Source organism: Pinus tabuliformis, chromosome 5_2 (genome assembly GCF_031772625.1).
Source record: "Pinus tabuliformis cultivar Carrire ecotype Pingquan chromosome 5_2, CPIR1, whole genome shotgun sequence".
Lineage (NCBI taxonomy): Eukaryota > Viridiplantae > Streptophyta > Pinopsida > Pinales > Pinaceae > Pinus > Pinus tabuliformis.
Window position 1 is genome coordinate 34,768,891 of NC_142306.1, and position 11,421 is coordinate 34,780,311.

General features: G+C 40.0%; 2 pseudogenes; both read left to right on the top strand.

The window, feature by feature from the left end:
• The first annotated feature begins 427 nt into the window (after positions 1 to 427).
• On the top strand, positions 428 to 1,207 carry LOC149157485 (protein NRT1/ PTR FAMILY 5.1 pseudogene; annotated as a pseudogene).
• Positions 1,208 to 1,597: 390 nt separating this feature from the next.
• Positions 1,598 to 2,188, top strand: LOC149157486 (gamma-glutamylcyclotransferase 2-3 pseudogene; annotated as a pseudogene).
• Positions 2,189 to 11,421: the final 9,233 nt, after the last annotated feature.

Genomic DNA, 11,421 nt, shown 5'->3' on the forward strand with positions numbered 1-11,421 from the left:
CTCATCAATATTACCAATTCTGAAGGTAAAATTTATCCTTATTCCATGTAGTAAAAAACCTAAAGGGTGCTACACACCCATGACCATAACAATGGGCAAGTTTCAACTAATTAAGAAGTCATGGCCAGCTATATCTGATATTGATATTGTAAACCCCAGCGAAAATGTAGGAAGGGGCATCTGGGTGTGAAGGGGCACATGGTCCACACCGACAAAAGAAAGTATTAGGAGGAGCGAGCACTTCAAAGTTTTTGGCCTCCATCACTCATAAAAGCTTACAAGCTGATTAGTGCAAGCATTCAGCAATGGCTAGATATGAAAATAACAGAGTTTTAACATGGAGTAGCACGTGAGTCATACACAGAGAAAACTTATAAGCAGGAGTGAACACTGAAGATTCTGTTGAACATCGCTCATCAAAGCAGCAATGGCCGGAGATGAAAACCAAGAGAGTTTTAATATGGAGTCTCAGGGATTAATTGCATTGGATGGCTCTGTCGATCTCAAAGGCAGGCCCGTTCTCAGGTCCAAAACTGGAAGATGGAAGGCTTGTTCCTTCGTCGTTGCCTATGAGGTCTTCGAAAGGATGGCTTATTATGGGATTGCCTCCAATTTGGTGATTTACCTGACAGATAAGTTGCATGAAGATACTGTGAGCTCGTCATCGAATGTCTCTAACTGGTCTGGTACAATCTGGATCACCCCTGTCATCGGCGCCTATATTGCAGATACTCACTGGGGACGCTATTGGACATTCACAGTGTTTTCATTCGTCTATATTGCGGGGATGGTAATTTTGACATTGGCGGTTTCATTGCAATCTCTGAGACCGCCAGAATGCACACCGGGCTCCAACTTCGGTCAGAAAGCTTCCAAGTTCCAGGACCGTGTGGGATTCTCTGTGGGTTATGCTATTCCCACGGTGGGATTGATTATATCTGTCATACTATTCTTAATAGGTACTCCATTTTACAGACACAAAGTTCAGAATGGGAATCCATTCGATCGCATGGCTCAAGTAATTGTTGCAGTAGTTCGTAAATGGAGAGTTAATGTGCCGTCGGATCCCACGGAACTTCATGAGGTTGACCCCAAAGCCTATGTTGCTAAAGGCAGATTCCCCATTGCTTATACTCCGGTTTTGAGGTTTTTGGACAAAGCAGCAACAAAGGATGGTCCAGTGTTAGAAAAAGCAGAGAAGGTTTGATAGATAATGGTACGCGGACATCAGTTTGTGAATTTACAGGTGCTACACTAATACTTTTGGCTACTAGATCGATGGCCGGCCAGTAGAGAAGAAGAGGGTGGGCCCACAATTGAATAGTGGAGATCACCGGATTCATATGGTTGATGCTGCAGAAAACACACCCAGTCCTAAGCGATTAATGCCAAGTGTCAAGTAGCTTTATAAAGAATTTGATTGCCATAAGGCAGCCATGGTTAGTGACACTGGGATAGAGATGTGGCGCAAAAGCTGGAATGATATTGATTGATGTCGTTAAAAGATGAGTGCACTAGTGAATGGCATCCGTGAAAGATTGAATGGCATCCCCTGGAGGCTGTAGAATTGAGGGAGGTTGACGGCAAGGCGGAGAAGATGGTTCTGTCGGTGTTTGGTTACGGTTCCATAATATGGAAGGCGGGTTTCCACTATGACAAACAACGAGTTGGTTTCATCAAAGGCTACCGTCGTCTTTTCCATCAAGGGAGCACAGACCATAGAGGAACCCCTGCCAATCCCGGCAGGACTGTTACACTCGAGCCTCACGATGGCCACATCAGTCGAGGCGTTGCTTACAGGGTTTCTGGACAGGAAGCTGAAGATATTGCTTTATCTTATCTAGAAGTGAGAGAGAAGGAATATGACCAAAAGGCCTACGTTGATTTCTATTTTGAAAAGGATTCAATAGAGCCAGCTATATCTGGAGTCCTTGTGTACATTGCATCAACAGACAAGAATTCGAATTAAAATTACCTGGACCCTGTACCATTGGAAATGATGGCTCATCAAATTGTTGGAGCTGTGAGTCCTTCCAGGCCTAACATTGAATATCTCTTTCAACTAGAGACAGCTCTACTTGAGATAGGTTGCAATGACAATTACGTGACAGACCTCGCAAATGCAGTTAGGAAAGTATTAACATGCAAAGATGGAGATGCTACTTCAAATGGAGATGCAAAGTACTGAACTTCAGTGTGAACTTCAGCAATTTGTTGTCTTATTCGCGAGATTGGTTTAAAGGATATTTTGCCAAGCCTTTTGAGTTCTATAACATGCGCTGCCTCAATCTAGAATATCTCTGATGTTATTGTGGATCCATTGAGAGATAAAGTTGCTAGTGCCCACATTGCAGCTTTGATTTCTAGGTTCTATGCATAAAAAACAGAGTCCCTGTAGGAATTATATCCTCATCAAATCCTTCATCCAAAAGAAAATCAGTGACAGTAGAGAATTAGGAGCACAAGGCTAAGTTTTATACTATCGATGCTTTTGACTCTAAATGGGAGAAATTTCTAGATCCAGGGGAGTTCATTGTGATGGTTTCATTGGTTAAGAAAATTCGGAAACTTTACAACAAAAAGATGCCGCTGATTCTGACAGACAAGCCGAAGTTGATATATGTAGACCCAGTCAAATTGCAAAGGGTGAGATAGTTTGGTTTGATAATCCTAAGGAGCTTAATGTCCAAGTGTTGAATTCTTCCAACTTTAAGATCTGTACTTTGAAAAAGACCACCTCATTTGAAGATTTGAAGACAGCAAGGAATACTCCAGTGACTTTATGTTCCAGTTGGGATTTATGAAGCTTTTTATTGGTTTGATGCTAATCAAGTTGGCTGTGATATGTAATGATAGAAGCAAGCTTCATCTTCTTAAAACTATTTAGGTTCCTAATAGCTGTACAAATGTCTGAAGAGATCATGAATTTAAGCAGAAAACGCTTCAAAGATATATAGGTTCTGTTTTGACATCTACAGCAGTTTCGTAGCGCGCTACGAAACTGCTGTAGAATGCTGTTTTGTGGAAAAACAATGAATTTTGATGATGAGGTCAGTTAATGGTAAAAGAAGGTCTCAAACTCAGGCAGGGAGATCATACATGGGTTTCATAACAACTCAAACAGTGACAGGTGTAGGTCTTGAAGGGAAAATAAAATATTTTGTTTATTTTCATAAAGTTTTCTCAAAAGCAATTTATGACCGAGCTACTAGGGTATTGGTGGGGTTACCAGAATGTTCGGTTGATACACCTGTTGGTCCTTGAAGTATCCAGATCATATAGCATATGGTGATTATGCGTTGTTAATTGAAGGTTCAAAGAACTTGGAGTGTGGTCTTTAAATGATGAAGAGGAATGGAAGACAGGGGACCGTGGATATAGGATGATTAATTTTATCAATTAATAAGCTGTCTTACAGCTAGCATCCGAGACCAGCTTGCTCGGTGAATGCTCCCTTAACATATCTTAGCCATAATGGAAATCATACAGCTGTCCAGCATCCAAGAAAGCATCAAGCCTGCGAGGAGAAAAGAATTAGTGTTTTAGTTTGATTAGGGCTTTATGTAATTACAGCCCAGCATGTTTGTAATTAATGCATTAGTTAGTAGCATGTAGGAGTAGTTAATAGGGTTTTCGAGCTCCCTCTAGAAAGGGAGGAATGTATTCATATAAATAGAAAAAGTTAGAATGTAGAAAGGGTTGGATACTTTATAGAAAAACAGTGTTGTTTTGGGCCATTGTAAGACCTTTTTGACAGTAATAGTAAAACAGAGTTATTCTCTTCTCAAGATTCTCGAAGGATTGTCATGGTCAAATGTAGTGATGATGTGTTATACTTTATGTTATTTTATGGTTTTGTTGTATGCAATCACTCAGAATTCATAATTATATGCTCTGACTTCCTGTGTATACAGCAGGCTATGTGTTGGTGGAATATGTTTGACATGTAATGCTAAGAGCCTTGATTTCCATGAGGTCACTGTGTTTTCCTTGTTTACTTGATATTATAGACTCCATAGCCCAATGAGAGCCAGTTTGATGTGTTTCCAACCAGTTATGCTTTCATAAATGAATAAAGAGTTAGCCATCTAGTGTTTGAAGTATTTTATCAAGAATTGTGAGAGAGCCCTCTCTGATCAAAGAGGCTAATCTTTGGTCTAAAGATTGGTTGAAATAGTTACATGAAATCATGCTTGATTGCAGCCCTCAGTTGTGATTTTGTGATAACAGGATGACTGGAGATCTGCCACTCAGATCATAAATCTGATCATGCCATCATGACCCTTGAAATATTTTGAGACTTTTGAGTGTAAACTCGACTGCATTCTGACTCTGTCGATTTTCAGCCTCCAAGGAATCTAGAAGATTCCCTCAAGATTCTTTAAAGATTCTACTTTGTCGGGAATCTTCAAATCTGCTGCTCAGATGGTGATTCTGATTTCACCATTGTGTTCCCTACGAAATTCTGGTTAAAATGACTGTAAACTTCATATCATTCTAACGAAATAAAAATTTACCTCCCCGGAGAATCTTTCAGGCATCAAAGAATATTCTCTGTAAGATTTGTCTCGAAAGCGTGCCATCAATCTGCCTCCTAGAACTATGTCATGGTTTCGCACTGCTCAAAGCTCCACATTTCGGGTTCCACACCCTCTCATGGCTCCATTGGCCTCCGAACTCCTCCAATCCGCCTTAACGCTCCTCCCTTGGGCACATCTGCAACTGAGGTTCATATAGAAATTGGGCGGCAAAGTTTACCACATCCGGCTGTTGGGCGGAGTGGTAAGTTTGTTTCGTTGGTTGAGGAGAGGTCAAGGGAACAAATCTCAACACTCCCCATTTAGGCTCGCGGTCATAACTCTTTTGCGTGGTTTCATAACGGTTTGGAATGATGTCATTGGTGGAGGCGCCCAGAAGGCGGACCGACCTGGCTGGCCGGGCGGGTTCAAGCCCTGCCACCTTCGGAATATGACAAGTGGCAATGGTGGGGCCGGGTCCTTCGGCGGGCGGCCCGCCCAATATATATATATATATATATATATAGATATATATATATATAGTTGGTGCATTATGCGATGGGGGTGGCGAGCATTATGGCTCACCCCCTAATTTAATATTTTTTTGTTTTGTTAAAACAAATGGGTTATTTTTGAATTTTTCGAAAATAAGGGTCATTGGGCATTTTAAGGAGGCAACAATTTAGCCCGCCCAGTGGTCGGAATCTAGTGACTTTGTAGGTCCATTAACCCTACCACTTGGCCAAGTCAACCCTAAACTTTGACTAGCCATATCTCCTCCATACGGACTTGTATTTGAGTGTCGTTCGCACCGTTGGAATCAAGGTAATGAGCACTTCACTCTAGTCTTATTTTGAGAGAAATATGACCACTTTGAATTTTGACCATTTCTTGGCCCTCTTGGACTTCTGCATGTGTCAGGAGCCACCTGGATCATTCCTCCCCATTGAGGAGCTTTTGGTCCACCAAAATCATGAACATAATCTACAACTATCGTGCACATTGTATGCACCACAAGTGTCCTGATAGGTCACCCTTCCTTCTCCTTCACCTTTGTCCTTTGAAGCCATAAGCGATGAACCGACACCTACATTATCTGCAAACCTGTAGTACAATATTTGCAAATTGCATGCTTAATTACATGACCAATTAATGACCCAAGCATCCCATACTTGCCATGAGTTTATAACACATACTTTGTGGTCAAGTTTACATCAAAATGGAAACAATACCCCAGCTATCAATATAAGGCCAAAACATCATTGTTGCTTCAACAAGTGATGGAAAACACATCATCACTTTTACAATGTAAATTTCAACAAATGATTTACAAAAATACGACCATGACAAGCTAACACATCTAGAAAAACCATCTCTCACTTATCAAAGTGAATGGGTCATCTCCCTGTGGCGGATTCACTTGTCGAACAACTTTTTCAACTGGTTTATGCACGGGCGCTTTTTCCTTAAGATATTTCTCTAGATGGAGCCTCCAACATGTGGCTCTTTGGTGACCACCTTTGTTGTAATGACTACAGAAAGTCTTCTTCCTCCAGACCTGCTTATCACGCTTCTTTCCCTGCTGTGGAGAAGGCCTTTCACACCTTATCCTTTTTCGTGTTGTCATTCTCTTCTAACACTCAGCAAACACATGGTTATTTAAACCAAAAAAAGTACATGTTTTTCTGTGCCATGATTTATGTTCATCATTAACATGCTTGTAATCAAAATGAACTCTAGAATAATGAGACTTGTTACACCTTTCCTGGCTGTCTTTGGTGTAATTATGGCTATGAGAGTTTGTCTGAGCTCTTTCTCTGTAATATGCAATGGCATGGGATGACGGTGATGTGTTCCCATCATTCTCTTTCTTCGACAATTTCAACAATGTCTTTGAAGCATCTGACACCTTTAAGCATTCTCCTTTGGTATATCCTAAACTAGCGAATCGAGGTCTTTGCACGACCTCCAATGGCTAAGTCATGCCTGGCCATTAACACCAAGTCCTCCTCCTTTGTACCCCATCTTGGTAAGGAGTCTCAGGCCAGTTCCTGTAATGGGTACCTCCACATTTCCAACAGAAATAAAATCATGTGAAGATGAATTTGAAGAAAAATAAACATTTTTCACCCCAACCGTTGATTCTAAAATAGGTGATGATGGCTTCTTTAAGCCTTCGTTGCGCTTCAATTCTTTCGAGGCCTATTCTGTGGCTTGCAACTAAAGTTTCAATCTCTGCTTCTCTTCTTTCTCTTCTTATAGAAGCCTCCTTAATTCAACATGCTCTACTTGAAGACTCTGGTTGTTGCACTTCAATTCTTCCAGGGCCTCTTCCGTGGCTCGCAACTGAAGCTGCAATTTTTGCTTCTCCTCTTTCTCTTCTCATAGAAGTATCTTCAATTCAACGTTATCTTCTTGAATGCTCTTGTTGATCTCCTCATTTTAATTATGAGAAGACGATGAAGGTAATGAATGTACACTGGAAGGTGTGGATGGAGCATCATTCTCTGCTCTTTCTTTCTCTCGTTCCTCATAAGATTCATACATTATGTCCACCATTTTGGACATCCTTAGGAAGCCCTTGTACATTTCTTTGTCATCCTCAATTATTGCACGTTCAAATGTTAACACTCACAATTCACATTAGCAAGAAGACTACTGTGATACCAAAATTGATCTGAGATCCTTCAACTACCGGAATTATCCAAGATCTTTTACTTCTGTGATGTTGCTAGAATTGCATTTAGAAGAGCATAAAAAAACATATGTGCATGCTTAAGCAAGAGGAAACATGACAACGATCAACAAGTCAAAACACAAGATATTTGATAACGGAGTTCATCCAGTGTGGACTACGTCTCCGGGCCCAGTGTCAAGATGGTGGAGGTCGCTTCATATACTGCTGGAAATGATGATGATGTACATGGAAGACTCTTTTTCATATAAAGGACATACACCCTCAAACAAGAGTGGCTTGTCTCTCCACGAGAAGTTCCTCTTATAGGAATTCTCACTCAAGAAGGCTTCCTCTCAGCGTGACAACTTAACATGATCTCACACAATGTGGCAATGAGTATCCCTTCAACATGGTTACACAGGGGTCTCAACAACAATACATAGAAATACAAGCTAAATACATCTCACATAAGGTGGAAATAATGATCCCGCAACATAACATCAAACAGGGATCTCAAACATGATACATCATCTTAGCAATTATGAAGGAAAACATGACATGACTGATTCATGTACCTTTACCTCTAAAGTTGGATGAGAAATGGAAGACTCAACTAAAAAAACTAACTGCACCACTGAATTTTTGTCGTCGAGAGGTGTAAAATCGACTATCCATTTGTCGAATTCCGACACCATCAAAATCTAGGCCTTTGGGAATCTTTTAGATTCCTCGTGATTCTCCAAAGATTCTATTCTCTGGGCTGACTGGAGATCTGCAACTCAGATCACAAATCTGATCTCACCATCATGATCCTTGCAAGATTCTGATACTTTTGAGTGTAAACTCGGTTGCATTCTGACTCTGTCAATTTTCAACCTCCAAGGAATTTGGAAGATTCCCTCAAGATTCTTTAAAGATTATGCTCTGTCGGGAATCTGAAAATTTGCTGCTCAGATGGTGATTCTGATTTCACCATCGCATTCCCTATGAAATTTTGGTTAAAATGATTGTAAACTTCATATCATTTTGACGAAATAAAAATTTACTCCTAGGAGAATCTTTCAGGCATCAAAGAATATTCTCTGTAAGATTTCTCTCGAAAAGTGTGCCATCAATATGCCTCCTGGAACTGCGTCATGGTTACGCACTACTCAAAGTTCCGTAGTCTGAGTTCTGCACCCGCTCATGGCTCCATTGGCCTTCAAACTCCTCCAATCTGCCTTAATGCTCCTCCCTTGGGCGCATTTGCAACTGAGGTTCATATAGAAATCAGGCAGTGGAGTTTACAACATCTGGCTATTGGGCACAATGGTAAGTTTGGTTCGTTGGTTGAGGAGAGGTTGGGGGATCAAATCCCGACACTCCCCATTTAGGCATGTATTCATAACTCTTTTGCATGGTTTCATAATGGTTTGGAATGATGTGACTGGTGGAGGCGCCCGGAAGGTGGGCCGGCTTGGTTGGTCGAGTGGGTTCAAGCCCCGCCGCCTCTGAAATATGACAAGTGGCAATGGTGGGGCCGGGTCTACGGGCGAGCGGCCTGCCCAATATATATATATATATTATGCAATGGGGGTGGCGGGCGTTATGGCCCACCCCCCAATTAATTTTTTGTTTTTTGTTTTGTTCAAACAAATCGGTTATTTTTTAATTTTCCGAAAATAAGGGTCATTGGGCATTTTAAGTAGGCAACAATTTATCTCACCCAGTGGTTAGATTCTGGTGACCGTTTCTGGTGAAATTTGTAGGTCCATTAACCTTGCCACTTGGCCAAATCAACCATGAACTTTTACTAGCCCTATCTCCTCCATACAAACTTGGATTTGAGTGTCGTTCACACCGTTGGAATTAGGGCGACGAGCACTTCGCTCTGGTCCTAGTTCAAGAGAAATCTAACCACTTTAAATTTTGACCATTTCTGAGCCCTGTTGGACTTCTGCATGTGTCTGGAGCCACTTGGATCAATTATACCACTTTTTAATGTCCCGAGCCACCAACTAGACATTTCTACATAACCACAACCTAAATTTCAACAACTAGTTCACTAATATTCATGCAGAAGCACACATAATCCATGGTTTCCAATATTAAACCTTATCTCACAGCGAGAGCCCTTGTGATTTTGTAGCCTTGATCTTAACCCTAACTTGAATCCATAAAATCATGCATAACAAATGAGTATTTAATGTAGTTCTTTAGCCATTAGTATTTACACAACAATTAGGGTTTTTCCATATAATAATTCAGAGTCACATACAACAGTTAGAATTAACTACAAACCCAATAACCAACATTTAATTATGATGCACAATAGAATATATATTCATAATATCAAAACCTTATTTAGGTTATATCCAATTAGCATATATAAATATAACACGTGACACATAGAGACATAAAATACCCAATTTAGGGTTTATATGTTTCATATCAGACTCATGCATGACAGAGTAATTTATATATATTCACAATTACCAAACCAAACTAGGTTTCATAATAAACTACCCATAATTGTTAAATACAACACATCTATACAAGGAAAAAAATACACCATAATTATAGTAAGAATAGAACCCTTAAATATAGAGTTCCAAATGAAATTCCATAAATAAACACAACATTGACCATAATACGTATTTGTATAAAAAGACCAACTAGGTACGGGCTCTCCATTTTCCACGCTACCATAGACCGTTTGGTTCATAGATTTCAACCACAAGTCACCCCTAAGTCGTGGCTACAACTCCACAGGAAATGGTAAACCGAGAATAACAACATCCCCATGGCCAAGGCACCAACCCAACAATCACGAGTCTGGCCACTACGCTTTGCTTCCCCAAACCTGCGCCCAAGTGGCACATCCTTCTCCAGGCCCTGCCACTCCTTTCGTGATGCCCACCTTCCAGGGCGCCTTACGACTAGCCAAAAACTTCTCAACACAGGGCTCCAGGTTCTGGTGCTACTTCCAAGCCTTCCAAGCACCCTTCCAGGCCATAACCATTATGGCTTGTCAGGTAGTTTCATAGCCCAAGTGGCACGCCCTTCTTCGGGAGAAGTCAATCCCTCTGTGATGCCCAACTTCTAGGAAACTATATCTGTACCATAATCCTCCTCAGAATAATAATCATAATCATAATGATCTCCTTCCTTCTCCTCTCAAGGAAAACATATACTCTTCCTCATTGCATGACCCTTCTTGTCCATGTGGAACCTCCCTGAAGCCATGTGGGCCTTTAGGTGCTCTCTTTCCTAAACATCGAACACAACACTTGTTGCATATTCATTGTTGAGTTGTACAACCCCCATACTCTCACTGTGGAGTGGGATCCACGGTTAGTCTATTTTATTATTGTTAAAATACTTACAAATTACATTCTATTTACAATCTTGCCCCTTCGACCACTTTACTGAAACTGGCATATATGCTCGGGCATGTTGGCCCCAAAATCTATAACATATCTATATGGACACGTAGGCCACATAGCATAACTCGGCTTACAAGCCTAATACCTTGCACATATAATTACAATATTATAAACATGCATGGGTATTACACATTTCTTCTTGGGGATAGACTGATACAAGTGATAAATTCACTTGAAATCTAACTTAACTTTATATTTGAGGGGATATATCCTCAATATAAATGGTGAATTATATTCAAGGAATCACAAAATAAAATTACGTCCTAAATTCCTAGATTCACAATTTGCTTCAGCAAAGTTATTGGAAGTGTGACCTAAAGAACTGTGAGATATACTAGCCTAGATCCATCTTATATACCAACCTAAATCCATCTTAACTCCAGATCTACCAAGCGCCGAGAGGGATCAAATCTCTTTTCACTTTAAAAGAGGTTTGCATCTCAAGAAATTTGATCCCTCTTGGGGCTTCATAGATCCAGAGTTAAGATGGATCTAGGCTGGTTTAATTATTAATTAAATTATAATTATAAATATACTTATTAATTTTATGTTTTTTATTTTATTAATTTTATTTTGACCTAGTCAACATGTTAAATATTACAATATCTCTACCATTATGGGATCAAGTGTTTACATAAGTTTTTACATGGGAGTTAAGTTTACTTATGAACCTCAAAAATATATATATATATATATATATATATATATATATATATATATATATATATTTATTTAATAAAAAGTGGATTAGGTGAGAGGAAATGTTGATATAATATAATATTATAGTGTTATATTTTAACTG